General features: G+C 40.1%; 1 protein-coding gene across 1 annotated transcript in view; it reads right to left on the bottom strand.

The window, feature by feature from the left end:
- GNAL (G protein subunit alpha L) overlaps window positions 1–14,925 on the bottom strand; it is a 205,406-nt gene that overhangs the window by 178,063 nt on the left and 12,418 nt on the right. The window lies entirely within an intron of this gene.

The raw sequence follows: 14,925 nt of genomic DNA, 5'->3' as shown, positions 1-14,925 counted from the left end.
TCAGGTTGGAATACAGCAATACTAGGTACCTTTTATAATAACATGACTCTCTGGTAACCCTGACTGTTTTGCAATGCGTCTTTGCTGCTGTCAGTCTTCCTATCGTTTGTAAAGAAGATAAATTAAAAAAAAAAAAAAAACACACCAAAAACCTATACTCCTTCAGTCCTCAACCATCATGTGACTGGTGTCTTCATTTAAATTGTGAGGATACACTTTTTATTTTTAATGATAGAATTCAGACACAACAGTTTCAACTATTTATATAGTTATAATGTTTTTAAATAGTTATGATGTTTGGAGAATATATAGTACATATAGGAGGTCCTCAATACATTTTAGCTCTATCCTTCTCCACCAAATGACAATCAGCCTTGATTCCTCACCTTCTCTCCTATTTACATCCAATTCATCAGCAAATTTTTTATTTTCTTTTCGTTAGTTTGCGCACCATTTAGTTCATGGCAGTTGTATTAAGTTTGCTTTTTAAAGTCAGGGCTTTAAAAATGGAAACAACCTGACAAAATATTCATCATGAAATTCTGAGACCATTAGGACAAACTCTAATGAAAAGCCAGAAAAGGACACAGTAACCATTCTTCACTACGTATAGTCACCAGGAGGAAGAGAACAAGTCACAGATCATCATCTTCGTACAGTGCAGTTCTCGCATTTAGAACTGGTTTATTAGGGCAATTGTTAATGCTGTTCAGAGAAACACTGAGAACAAATATCCACTGGAGGTAAAGTGCAAGCTTCGAGGATGCTTGTTATCTAATCATTATTTGAAAGCAGAGCAGGGGAAAATCCATCTTCAGGTACAGTTTTGGTTTTTTGGCTATAAGGGATAAATCTGTGAATGATTTTATAAATGAGGTTGAGAGGTCTTTCATCAACATTATTCCACTTAAATAACTTATAGTCATATTTAGAAAAATAAAAGGTGCATTATATTACCAAAACTTTGAAACAAAGACAGAATGTAAAATCCCTGATTTTGTGCACCTGTAGTACCAACTACTCAATGATATTGACTCTGCCGTATTGATTATATAGCACACTTGCATTATGGCTGATGGTCTCCAAATGACTTAAATCAAATGTCAATATCTAACTAGCCTTAAAGATAATGATAAATGCCAGTCATTTTTCAGATTCTTGAAAAATGAATGACGATTTGCACTAGAAATTTAAGAAAATGTAAGAATAAATGATCATGTCACGTAAGATTCTTTTTATTTTTCTTCTTTATCCTACTTTTCAAATTTTCCCCTGTGAACATGTATTACCTTGGCCATCTGATAAAGAATGCAATATATTTTTTTAAACTGCTAGGTATTTGTCTGGAACATTATTTATTTAATAATTGATTGTATTTCTTAGTAGTACATTAGATTATCTTCTAACACTGTCATGTAATATGAAGATATAAGCAATCCATATACCTATTTCTAGGAGACTTGTTTAGCATGTTTTCTTAAGGCTGATTTTTTTTTTTCTTAACTTTTATTTTAGGTTCAGAGGTACATGTGCAGGTTTATTATATAGGCAAACTTGTGTCTTGAGGGTTTATTGTACAGATTATTTCATTACCCAGGTATTAAGCCTAGTACCCATTAGTTATTTTTCCTGATCCTCTTCCACCTCCCAACCTCCACTCTCTGAAAGATTCCAGTGTGTACTGTTCCCCTCTATGGGTCCATGTGTTCTCATCATTTATCTACCACTTACAAGTGAGAACATGCAGTATTTGGTTTTCTGTTCCCACGTTAGTTTGCTAAGGACGATGGACTCCAGCTCCATCCGTGTTCCTGCAAAGGACATGACCTCATTCTTTTTTTTATGGCTGCAAAATATTCCATGGTGCATATTTACCACATTTTTCGTATCCAGTCTACCACTGATGGACACTTAGGTTGATTCCATGCCTTTGCTATTTTGAACAGTGCTGCAATGAACATTCGCGTGCTATGGTAGGATGATTAATATTCTTCTGGGTATATACCCAGTGATGAGATTGCTGGGTCGAATGGTAGTTCTGTGTGTAGGTCTTCGAGGAATCACCACACTGTTTTCTACAATAGTTAAACTAATTTACACTCCCACCAACAGTGCATAAGTGTTCTTTTTTCTCCACAGCCTTACCAGCATATGTTTTTTAATAATAGCCTTTTTAATAACAGCCATTTTGACTGGTGTGAGATGGTATCTCATTGTAGTTTTAATTTGCATTTCTCTAATGATCAGTGATGTTGAGCCTTTTTTTTGTTTGTTTTTTGTATGTGCATCAGCAAATTGTCAATTTGCCTTCAAAATCTATCTAGAACCTGACCACTTCTCATCACTCCATTACTACCACCTGCTCCCAGCCTCTACCGGCTGTTTGGATTATTACAAATAGCCAAAGTAAAACCCAAGGTCCTTTTAGCACCTTATATGTTTCTACTTGGTTGACCATGGGTCTGTGGCTTATTCCTTGAACACATCAGTTCACACAAACCTCAGGGCATCTGCGCCTGGCTCTGCATATCCCAATGCTCTTCTCCAGAGAATGACCTGGTCCCCTCTTTTGTTTCCTTCAGGCCCTGGCTAGAATGTCCACTTTCTCAACAAAGCCTTCCTGACCACTTTATTTAAACTTGCAACCCGCTCAGCAATCCCTGTGCTCATTAGTTATCTTTTCTTTTCTTTTTCTCTCTTTATTTAAACTTGCAACCCGCTCAGCAATCCTTGTGCTCATTAGTTATCTTTTCTTTTCTTTTTCTTTTCTCTCTCTTTTTTTTTCTTTTTGAGACAGGATCTCACTGTGTTGCTCAGGCCGGAGTGCAGTGGTACCATCATGGCTCACTGCAGCCTTGACCTGCTGGGCTCAAGCAATCCTCCCACCTCAGTCTCCTGAGTAGTTGGGACTACAGGCGCACACCACCATGCCTGGTTAATTTTTTTGGTACTTTTCTGTAGACACAGGGTTTCACCTTGTTGCCCAGGCTGGTCTCAAACTCTGGGCTCCAGTGATCCACCTGCTTTGGCCTCCCAAAGTGCTGGCGTGAACCACCATATCCAGCATTAGTTATCCTTAATGCGAAAAGCAAATAAAATCTTGGAAGCCTAAACTCACTATTCCAAAGGGAAAGTTCCGCTTGGGAACTGAATCACGCAAAAACTGCCTTCCTTTTGTTCCTAAATAGATGGCTACAAAGACAGAAGGTAGGTCACCTATCTCCCCAGGTGGCCTCCCTCGCTAACTGCTCACACGGAAATTCTTTGCGAGCCCTAAAACGGAGTTTTGTTTCGTTTCACCCTGACGATATAAATTAACAGTGTATCCTCACAGGTGCAGGACAAAGACAAGACTAGAAATCATCCCTCTGAGAGAAATGCGTATTTGACTTCTTCCTCTACTCTACATTTACTTTATCTCATATAACATGCAGATTTACTGAGCATGAGACAAACGCATAGTTAATGTCCCTCTACCCCTCCTTTCACATGTGGATTCAGTGAGCATTCAGCAAAGCCTCACGAGACTGTGACCACTCACCTCAGTACCTACTCTCCCTTTTTTTCTTCCCTCCTTCCCTCCTGTCTGCTCTTTCCTCTTTAAAGTTCTTAAAATCCTCTTTGGAAAAAGTCCACAAACCCTACTGTGACTTGTGTCTCTTTTCCTTGGGCTGTCCTCAACCTTGGCAAAATGAATCTAAACCAACTGAGATCTGTCTCAAATACTTTTTGGTTCATGCGTTTCACTGATGGAATATGGCAGGGGCACCTAGTAGGCAGGCCCCAGGAAGAGAACTATTTCTAGGAAGGGTGGGAGAAACTAAAATCCAAGCTTCCCTGACTTTTGTGATGCAGTTTAGTTGCTGGCATTGGAGATGCCCCTTAAGAATCCCACAACTCTGAAGCTGTTCCCTTTATTCAAACCTGGGCCTTGTCCCTGATAAAATGCAAATGTGCCTAGGACAGAGAAGGTGTTAGGCCTCGCCCTTTAGACCTCAGGGTGAACTTGGCAGTGACAGGAAAAGGAGGGCAGGAGACCCCAATCACCAGACCCTGCTCGGTGCGTGGGTCTCACCTTGCAGACTTTCATAACAGTTTTTCTGGAAGACATTCCCATCTTCATTCTATGCTCCAGGAAAGGGAGCTCAGAGGTGCTCAGTGACCTGCCAGAGGTGGCAGAGCCAGAAATCAAGTCAGGTCCTGGCCTTAGAGCCTGTTCTTTCCTTGTATAGCAGGGGTTTTCTGCTGATTTTTAAATGATTGTTTTCGCTCTAGGTATGTGTTGAGGGACTGAATATATCAACAGGAAATGGCCAGGCTATATATAAAAATATATACAGTCTGATCCACAGCCTGCAGCAACTGGCCTAGGAAGGCAACCTACTATTGACAGTATCCAGTACAACAGCAACCACCCCAGGAAGCCAGTTGGCTCCAAATGGCCACAACTTGACTAATAATTATCAACTTGCTTAATTTTTGGTCCTATTTAGGACCAACTGGAGAAACCCAAAGATGCTCTGCTAACCAATTGCATGGGATATCCCCCTTGCAGTTAGCCAGCCTACAGCTTCCCGTGCCAACAGCCTCTAATCAGGGAATATCTGAAGCCTTTCCTTTTTCCAGTAAAAAGCCTTCCCACTCATCTGCCTGTCTCTGAGTCTGCCGAACGCAAGTGATGGTCACTGACTCTCTCGCTATAGCAAGTTCTAAATAAATAGCCTCTGCTTGTTCTCATTTCGGTGGCCTTCATTTGTTTTCTCCCTGTGCCCACAGAAGTCACTTCGTGTTGTACACACATGTCTTGTGGACACAGTTTTCATTGATAGAATTGTTCTTAGCATGAAGGAATTAAACATACCAGTGTTTCACAGTGTTCTGCAAACAGCACAGTTGCCCCATATGGAGTTCCATGGTGTTCATGGGCTGGAGACATGAGAGGCTGGTCATTCCCAGTTGACCTGCGAGGGGGTCCTTCCATCTCCTTCTTTTTCTCACCTCTCTCATCCCTTGCCCGCGAGGGAGTTTCAGGTAAGATGAAGGAAACGTAGGCTATTTAGTGAATGACACAGGGAATGTAGTCTATGAAAGGCAGCTACTATGAGCAAGGAAAACAATCTGTTCACCTTGTAGATATGTTTTTCTGAGAGACCTGGCCGGGTCTAATCACATCCTCCATTCCTGTAGAGGGATAACTGAATAACTAAGAATCTGTGCTTGCTGGGGAGGATTAAGGAGTAAATGGGCCAGGGAGAGAAATCAGAGATTTCCAACTGGACTGGTAACTCTATAGAAAAAAATTATAAATGTTCATACACCATCCTTTGGTCTCTATTTGAGTTTAAATTATGTAATAATACAATTTTATTTTTGAGAGTGATGTCAGCAAGAAGGCAAAATAGAAAGTCCCAGCCCTCATTCACTGCCCTGCTGAAAAAACTGATGTAACAAAATATATAGGCCAAAATACCTTTATGAGAGTTCTAGAATCCAGTTAAGAAGTCACAGTACTCCAGATAAGTAAAAAGCCAAAGCAGTTGCATTAAAAGAGGTAAAAAGGGCAATTCCATTTTATGCACGTCGGGCCTGCCCCCGAGCTGGCACAGCACAGTGCCCAGAAAGACCACCCTGGCCACACTCTTCCCCAAGACAGTGGAGTTAATATCCAACTCCGAATTTTTTATGTGTTGCCCAAGGGATCAATTTATATCTTGCTTCACCCAGAGTGCCGAGGGACAAAGAATAGTTTAAATGCCTGAGGGCAGCTAAGAACAAAGAAAAGGGGCAGGTGGTTTGCTGTGGCCAGCACAGCTCTGCCTAATTGGGAAAGGGTGCAAAACTCAAGACTTCTCCCCAGGGAGGAAGGGAGAAAAGTGGGGCACCCTGGCCTATGGTATAGTAGTGAGATGCCAGAAAGAGCAGGAGATTATGAGCTCCTGAAAAAAGAAACCAGTAAATCCCTATAATTAAAATGCACAAGTCCAGGGGAGACACATCCATAGAAAAAGTTTGAGGGCTTCCCAGAATCTCTAGCTAGGCTGATTGGTGAAGATCTTTCCCTGCTGAAGCCAGTCCGTAAGGACTGGGAGAGGTGGCTGTTTCTTCAAATGGACAGAAACCAACATAAAGCTATAAGGAACATGAAGAAACAGGGAAATGGGACACAACTAAATGAACAAAGTAAATCACCAGTAACCTACCCTAAAGAAATGGAGATCTATAAACAGAGATCTGACAAAGAATTAAAAATAATCATCTTATGAAGGTCAGAGGGTTACCAGAGAACACAGGCACTGAGTGAAATCAGAAAACTATATATGCATAAAATTAGAATATCAACAAAGAAATAGAAACTATAAAACAGAGAATGAAACAGAAATTGTAAAGCTGAAGAATATTAACTGAACTGAGGGTTACCAGAGAACACAGGCAACTGAGTGAAATCAGAAAACTATGTATGCATAGAATAAGAATATCAACAAAGAAAGAGAAACTATAAAACAGAGAATGAAACAGAAATTGTAAAGCTGAAGAATATTAACTGAACTGAAAATCATCACTACAGGGCTCAAGAGCCGACTTGAGTTAGTAGAGGAAAGAATCAACAAACTCAAAGACAGGTCATTTGAAATGATCTAGTCAGAAGAGTAAAAAGGAAAAGAAAGAATGAAAAATTGAAGATAGCCTAAGGAAGTTATATGACACCATTAAGCTAATCAATATACACATTTTGAGAGTCCCAGAAGATGAAGAAAGAAACTGAGGAAGAAAGCTTATTAAAAGAAATAATGGTCAAAACGTCCCAAATCTGGAGAGGGAAATGGATATCTGGATTCATGAAGCTCAATGAATCACAAACAGGATAAAGCCAAAAAAGTTCATGCTGAGGACTGGGCACGGTGGCTCACGCCTGTAATCCCAGCACTTTAGGAGGCCGAGGCGGGTGGATCACAAGGTCAGGAGATCGAGACCACCCTGACTAACACGGTGAAACCCCGTCTCTACTAAAAATACAAAAAAATTAGCTGGGCATGGTGGTGGGGGCCTGTAGTCCCAGCTACTCGGAGGCTGAGGCAGGAGAATGGCATGAACCCAGGAGCCGGAGCTTGCAGTGAGCCGAGATCGCGCCACTGCACTCCAGCCTGGGTGACAGAGCCAGACTCCGTCTCAAAAAAAAAAAAAAAAAAAAAAAGTTCATACTGAGACACATTATAATCAAATTGTCAAAAGTCAAAGACAAATAATTTTTACAGCAGCAAGAGAAAAGCAACTTGTCACATACAAGGGAGCCTTCATAAGACTATTGGCAGATTTCTTAGCAAAAGCCCTTCAGTTCAGAAAGGAGTGGGATGATATATTCAAAGTTCTAAAAGAAAAAAGTGCCAACCAAAGAACACTATACCTGGCAAAACTCTCCTCCAAACAGAAGGAGAGAGAAAAATGTTCCCAAACAAAAGTTGAGGGTATTCATCACCACCATATGTGACATACAAGAAATACTAAAGAGAGTTTTTCCAGTTGAAATAAAAGAATACTAAAGAGCAATAAGAAAGCATATGAAAGTATAAAGTTCATTCGTAAGGGTAAATATGTGGACAAACACAGAATACTGTAATTTTGATATGTAAATAATTTTAATTCTAACTTATAAGTTAAAAGACAAAGTATTAACACTAACTATATAAAAATGTGCTAATGGATACACAACATAAAAAGATGTAAACTGTGTCATTAATAATATAAAGGGAATACTTCCAAGCTCATTTTATGAAGCCGGTATATGCTGATACCAAAGTCAGATGAAGGCACTACAAGAAAAGAAACTATAGGCTAATATTCCTGATGTCCACAGATGCAAAAATCCTTCATAAAGTATTAGCAGACTGAATTCAGCAGCACTATGACCAAGTGGGATTTATCCTGAAATGCAAGGATGATTCAACACATGCAAATTAATTAATGTGATGTACCACATCAACAGTGTGAAGGATAAAAATGACACAGTGATCTTAATAGATACAGAAAAAGCATTTAACAAAATTCAATAACATTTCATGATTAAACACTCTCAATAAACCAGGTATAGAAGAAATTTAACTGACTATAATTAAGGCTGTATGTGAAAAGCCCACAACTAATATTATATTCAATGGTGAAAAAGCAAAAGCTTTTCCTCTAGGATTAGGAAGAAGGCAAGGATGCCCACTCTCATCACTTCTATTCAGCACACCACAGGAAGTCCTAGCCAAAGCACATAGGCAAGAAAAAGAAATAAAAAGCATCAAAATTCAAAAGGAATAAGTAAAATTATCTGCTTGCAGATGGCATGATCTTATACATAGAAAAATACAAAAATTTCACCAAAAAGTTCTTCGAACTAATAAATGAATTCAGCAAAGTTGCAGGATACAAAATTGATGTGTAAAATCAGTTGCAGTGATTTGAACTATCTGAAAATGAAATTAAAAAACAATCTCATTTACAACAACATCAAAAATAACAAAACACTTAGGAATTAACCAAGGAGGAGAAAGACCTTTATACTGAAAACTACAAAACAGCGATACAAGAAATGAAAGAAGATACAAATAAATGAAAAAAATCCCATGTTCACAAATTGGAAGATTTATATTGTTAAAATGTCCATACCACCCAAAGCTACCTACTGATCCAATGCAATCCCCAGGGAAATCCTAAAGACTTTTTTTTTTTTTTTACAAAAATAGAAAAAAAAGTCTTAAAATTCAGAAGGAACCACAAAGGACCCCAAGTAGACAAAGTAATCTTGAGAAAGAAGAACAAAGCTAGAAGCATCACATTTCCTAATTTCAAAACACACTATGCAGTTACCGTAATTAAAACAGTATGGCACTGGCATAAAGATAGATACATAAACCAATGGAAGAGAATACAGAGCCCAGAAGTAAATCCACAAATATAGTCAATTGATCTTTGACAAGAGTGCCAAGAATACAAAATGGAGAAAGGATAGTTTTTGCAACAAATGGTGTTGGGAAAATTGTATATGCAGATGCAAAAGAATGAAATTGGACCTTTATCTTACACTACACACAAAAAGTAAATCAAAATGGCTTAAAGACATAATTGTAAGACCTCAAACTGTAAAACAACTGAATGAAAACATAGGAGAAAAGTTTCTTGACATTAAATGGTCTTGACAATGATTTCTTGGCTATGACACCAATAGCACAGACAACAAAGACAAAATTGGCAAGTGAGATGACATCAAACTGAGGGGCTTCTGCAGAGCAAAGACAATCAACAGAATGAAGAGGAAGCCTATTGAATGGGAGAAAATATGTGTAAACCACATAAAGGTGTACCTTGTTTTATTGTGTTTCACTTTACTGTGTTTTGCAGATATTTCATTTATACAAATTTACAAATTTTTAATAAATTTCAGGTCCGTGGTACCCTTGTGTGTTGAGCAAGTCTATTGGCACCATTTTTCCAACAGCATGTGCTCACTTTGTGTCTCTGCATTACGTTTTAGCAATCTCTGCAATATTTCAAATACTTGTATTGTTATTGTATCTGTTAAAATGATCTGTGATAAGGGATCTTGGATGTTACTGTTGTAGGTGTTTTGAGGTGTCACGTATAGCACCCATATAGGATGGAAAACTTGGTCGACAAATGGTGTGTGTCCTGACTGCTGTACTGACCAGCCATTCCCCCACCTCTCTCCCTCTCCTGGGCCCTCCCTATTCCCTGAGACACAACAGTGCGGAAATTAGGCCATTTAATAATCCTACAATGGCCTCTAAGTGTTCAAGTGAAAGGAAGAGTCTCTCCCTTTGTATCTAAAGCTAGAAATGATTAAGCTTACTGAGGAAGGCATGTCGAAAGCCAAGAGAGGCCAAAAGTTGGGTCTCTTGTGCCAAACAGCCAAGTTGTAAATGCCAAGAGAAAGTTCTTGAAGGAAATTAAAAGTGCTATTCCAGTGAACACACGAATAAGAAAGGGAAACAGCCACATGGCTGAAATGAAGAAAGTGTGAGTGGTCTGGATAGAAGATCAAACCAGCCACAGCACTCCCCTAAGCCAAAGCCTAAGTCGGAGCAAGGCCCCAACTCCTTTCAATTCTAGGAAGTTTGAGAGAGGTGAGGAAGCTGCAGAAGAAAAGCTGGAAGCTAGCAGAGGTTGATTCCTGAGGTTTAAGGAAAAAAGCTGTCTCTATAACATACAAGTACAAGGTAAGGCAGCAAATGCTAAATAGAAGTGGCAGCAAGTTATCCAAAAGATCTAGCGAAGATCACTGATGAAGGTGGCTACACAAAACAACAGCTTTCAATGCAGGTGGAACAGGCTTCTGTGAGAAGAAAATGCCACTTAGGACTTTCATAAGTAAAGAGGAAAAGTCAATCCCTGGCTCCACAGCTTCCAAGGACAGGCTGACTTCTTGTTAGGTGCTAATGCAGCTGATGACTTTAAGTTGAAATCAATGCTCATTTACCATTCTGAAAATCCTAGGTCCCCCAAGAATTAGGCTAAATTAAATTTGCTTGTGCTCTATCAATGGAAAAACAGAGCCTGGAATGACAGCACATCTGGTTACATCATGGTTTACTGAATATTTTAAGCCAACTGTTGGGACCTATTGCTCAGAAAAAAAGAGATTACTTTCAAACTACTACTGCTCATTTACTATGCACCCGGTCACCCAAGAGCTCTGATGGAGATGTACAATGAGATTATTGTTGTTTTCATGCCTGCTAACACAACATCCATTCTTCAGCCCATGGATCAAGCTGTAATTTTTACTTTGCAGTCTTATTGTTTCAGAAATATGTTTCATAGCGCTATAGGTGCCATAGACAGCGATTGCTCTAATGGTCCCGAGCAAAGTAAATTGAAAGCCTTCTAGACTAGCCAAGCATGGTGGCACACGCCTGTAGTCTCAGTTGCTTGGGAGGCTGAGGCAGGAGAATCACTTGAGCCTGGGAGGTTGAGGCTGCAGTGAGTCATGATCATGCCACCACACTCCAGCCTGGATGACAGAGTGAGACTCTGTCTCAAAACAACAATGACAACAACAAACCTGGCAATGATTCACAATTCTAGATGCCATTATGAGCACCCATGATTCAAGGGGGGAGGTCAAAATAGCAACATGAACAGGAATTTGGAAGAAGTTGATTGCAACCCTCATGGATTGCTTTGAGGGATTCAAGACTTTAGTAAAGGATATAACTGGAGATGTGATAGAAATAGCAAGCGAACTAGAATTAAAAGTGGAGCCCGAAGATGTGACTAAAGTGCTGCAATCTCATGACACAATGTTAATGGGTGAGGGTTTGCTTCTTATGGATGAGCAAAGAAAGAGGTTTCTTGAGGTGCAATCTTTTCCTGGTGAAGATGCTGTGAACATTGTTGAAACTGTTACAAAGGATTCAGAATACTCCATAAACTTAGCTGATAAAGCAGCATGTTTGAGAGGATTGACCCCAATTTTGAAAGTTCTACGATGAGTAGAATGCTATCAAAAGCATCACATGCTGCAGATAAATCTTTCATGAAAGGAAGAGTTAACTGAGTGATCAACTTCATTGTTGTCTCAGTCTAAGAAATTGCCTTCAGCAACCACCGCTCTGATCAGTCAGCAGCCACCAATATCGAGGCAAGACCTTCCACCAGCAAAGAGATCCGGACTCACTGAAGGCTCAGATGATCATTAGCATTTTTTATCAATGTTTTTAAATTAAGGTGTGCTTTTTTTTAAAGACATGATGCGACTGCACACTTAATACATATAGTATAAACACAACTTTTATATGCACTGAGAAACAAAAAAATTCATGTGACTCACTTTCTTTCTATACTAACTTTATTGTGGTGGTTTGGAACTGAACCTGCAATATCTCTGACATATGCTTATATCTGATAAGGGGATAATCACTGAAATATATAAAGAGCTCCTACAACTCAATAGCAAAAAAACAAAACAAAACAAAAAAACAACAAATATCCGGATTAAAAAATGGGCTAATGACATGAATAGATCTTTCTTAAAGAAGACATACACTGTAATCCCAGCACTTTGAAAGGCCGAGGTGGGCAGATCACTTGAAGTCAGGAGTTTGAGATCAGCCTGGACAACATGGTGAAACCCTGTTTCTACTAAAAATACAAAATTTTGCCAGGCATGCTGGCAGGCGCCTGTAATCCCAGCCACTCAGGAGGCTCACAGGAGAATCGCCTGAACCTGGGAGACGAAGGCTGCAGCGAGCCAAGATCACACCACTGCAGTCCAGCCTGGGTGACAGAGTGAGGCTCTGTCTCAGAAAAAAAAAAAAAAAAAGACATATAAATGTCCAACAGGTATATGAAAAGTTCAATGTTATTAATCATGAGGAAAATGGCAAATCAAAACCATAATGAGATATCACCTCACACCTGTTAGGACGGCCATTATAAAAAAGACAAAAGTTAGCAAGTGTTGGCAAAGACGCAGAGAAACTGAAAGCCTTGTACACTGCTGGTGGGAATTAAAATGGTACAGCTGCTATGGAAAACAATATGAACATTCCTTAAAAAAGTAAAAAATTAGAATTACCATAAAATCCAGAGATAGCTGCACTCCTACGTTTGCTGCAGCATTTTTTTGCAATAGCCGAGATACTGAAACAACCTACATATCCCCTGGAAGATGAATGAATAAAGACAATGTGGAACATCCATACAATGGAATATTATTCAACCTGAAAAAAGAAGGGAATGCTGCCAGACGCAACAAGATGGATGAACCTGGAGGACAGCATGCTAAGTTAAACAAGCCAGTCACAGAAGGAGAAATACTGCATAATTCCATTTATATGAGGACCTATAATAGTCAAACTCATAGAAGCCGAGAGTAGTAGGGTCGTTTCTAGGGTTTGGGGGAGAGGGAAGTGGAGAGTTGCTATTCAAGGGGTAAAACATTTCAGACATGCAAGATGATGAAGCTGTAGAGCTCTGCTGTACAACATTGTCCCCATATAGAACAGTACAGTATTGCACACTGAAAAACTTTTTAAGAGGGTAGATCTCATGTTAAGTGTTCTTACCATGATAAAATAAGGAAATCAACTCAAAGATGCAGGAGGAAACTTTCAGAGGTGATGGATATGCTCTCAGGTGTATACACATGTCAAAACTGACCAAACCGTACACTATAAATATGTGTTTTCTGTATGCATTTCAACTATATCTCAAAAAAGCTGTTAAATAAAAAAAAAAAATTGGTAACGGACTTAACCTTCACCTCCATTTGTAATTTCACAGGAACGAGTAAAATGTTCTGGGTATGAGCAAGCTTTGATAAGGAGAAACTAAAAGAAAATGCTGATATTAAAGAAGAAAGGAGACAAAAACGCAAGAGATGGAGTCCAAAGACCCCAAAGCAGGCTGTGTGGCTGGGTCTGGAACCTGGGGAGGGAGCCCGGAAGCGGGCCAGACAGCTCTCCCTCTGTATGTGTGGGTTAGCAGGAGTTGGGGCACATATTACAGACAGGGGTGCTTATCATTACTGCTCACTGATCACCCTAGGCCCATTCCTCACTATTCCCACTTTCGGCCGGAAGACCCTGGGCCGTAAGTTGTGCCTCGGACTGCTCAGGGCACAGTGAAGTCACAGCAAAGGGTTCAACGGAAGGCCTGCTCTGGAGGCCGGGGTGACTGTGTCGCTGTTCCTGGCATTCCAAGTTCTAATTCCAAATACTGTGTGACCCAGGCTGTGTCCTAGGGTATCATCCATCTGTGGGATCCCCGATGTGTTCCGTGGTATGACGCACAGGTCTAGGGTGTGGCCCACTGTGTGATCAGGGAGTGCAGAAGGCTGTGATTCCCTGTAGGGCCCGCAGAGTGCAGGCTCCACAGAAGAACGCCGATGCTGCTTCCTTTGTATTGTGGGTTGAATAACAGGATTTTGTGATTACTCCAGAAACCCATCCTCTATTTTCCTAAATGAACATTCTGTATAAATAATTAAAATTAATGTATCCTATTTGCAGTTAGGATAACCTGTAGGAATTTAGGTGAAGGGAAAGGCTGAGGCTGAACACCACCAGCGAAACTAAGATGCTTTTCTTCTGAGGCCACAGACTATGGTGCAGCCTGCCTCCGTCTGCCCCCAGGCAGTGAGGGTTAACATGGCCACAGAGCTTCCGGCACTTCACCGCGCGCGTGTGTGTGTGTGTGTGCGCGCGCACGCCCATCGGCACTGGGCCTCCCGTACCGTGTTCCAAGCCAATTATTGTACCCAAGCCCAAGTGTGCAGAGCATTACTTCTGAGAAAATGTCATTAGAGCCAAAAAGGGAAATGGATCTGAAAGTTAAATACCGTCCTCCATTAGGCACGGCGAAGTCTATTGGATCAACCTCAGCTCAGCATGCTTTTTAGTTCCATGCAGCGCTTTTCAAATAGCTGATGTTCAGAAGGCTGTTACATTAAAAAGGAATTCTAAAACAAAGTACCAGTTAAAATAATTTCAGAGATAAAGAGTCACATAACTGTTTCTTAATTGGCACTACTTTATTCATATTTTATTGGTTCTTTTCAGCACATTGAATTTCTTTGTACAATGAAAACCTTTAACAAATAGCATGCTTCTATAGTTTCTTTAAAAAGAGGGAGACTTCCTTATATCAATTAGAGCATATTCTAAATGAATTTTCAGCTCAACAGACTCAAAGCAGATGTAGGAGTTTCGATAAAACTATGCACAATGTGCGGAGCGTTTTGTTTTTCATTTGCTCTGTGTGGCACCTGCTGCTTTCCAATGAGCCTCTCAAAACGAGGGGGTTTCGCAAACTTGTTGATTTCAAGAACAGAAATATACTCTACAAATACTATTTTTTTTTTTTTTTTGAGATGGAGTCTTGCTCTGTCGCCCAGGAGTGCAGTGGCACAATCTCGGCTCACTG

The sequence above is a fragment of the Papio anubis genome, chromosome 19 (genome assembly GCF_008728515.1).
Source record: "Papio anubis isolate 15944 chromosome 19, Panubis1.0, whole genome shotgun sequence".
Classification (NCBI taxonomy): domain Eukaryota; kingdom Metazoa; phylum Chordata; class Mammalia; order Primates; family Cercopithecidae; genus Papio; species Papio anubis.
This window is presented reverse-complemented; position numbering and strand designations above follow the sequence as displayed.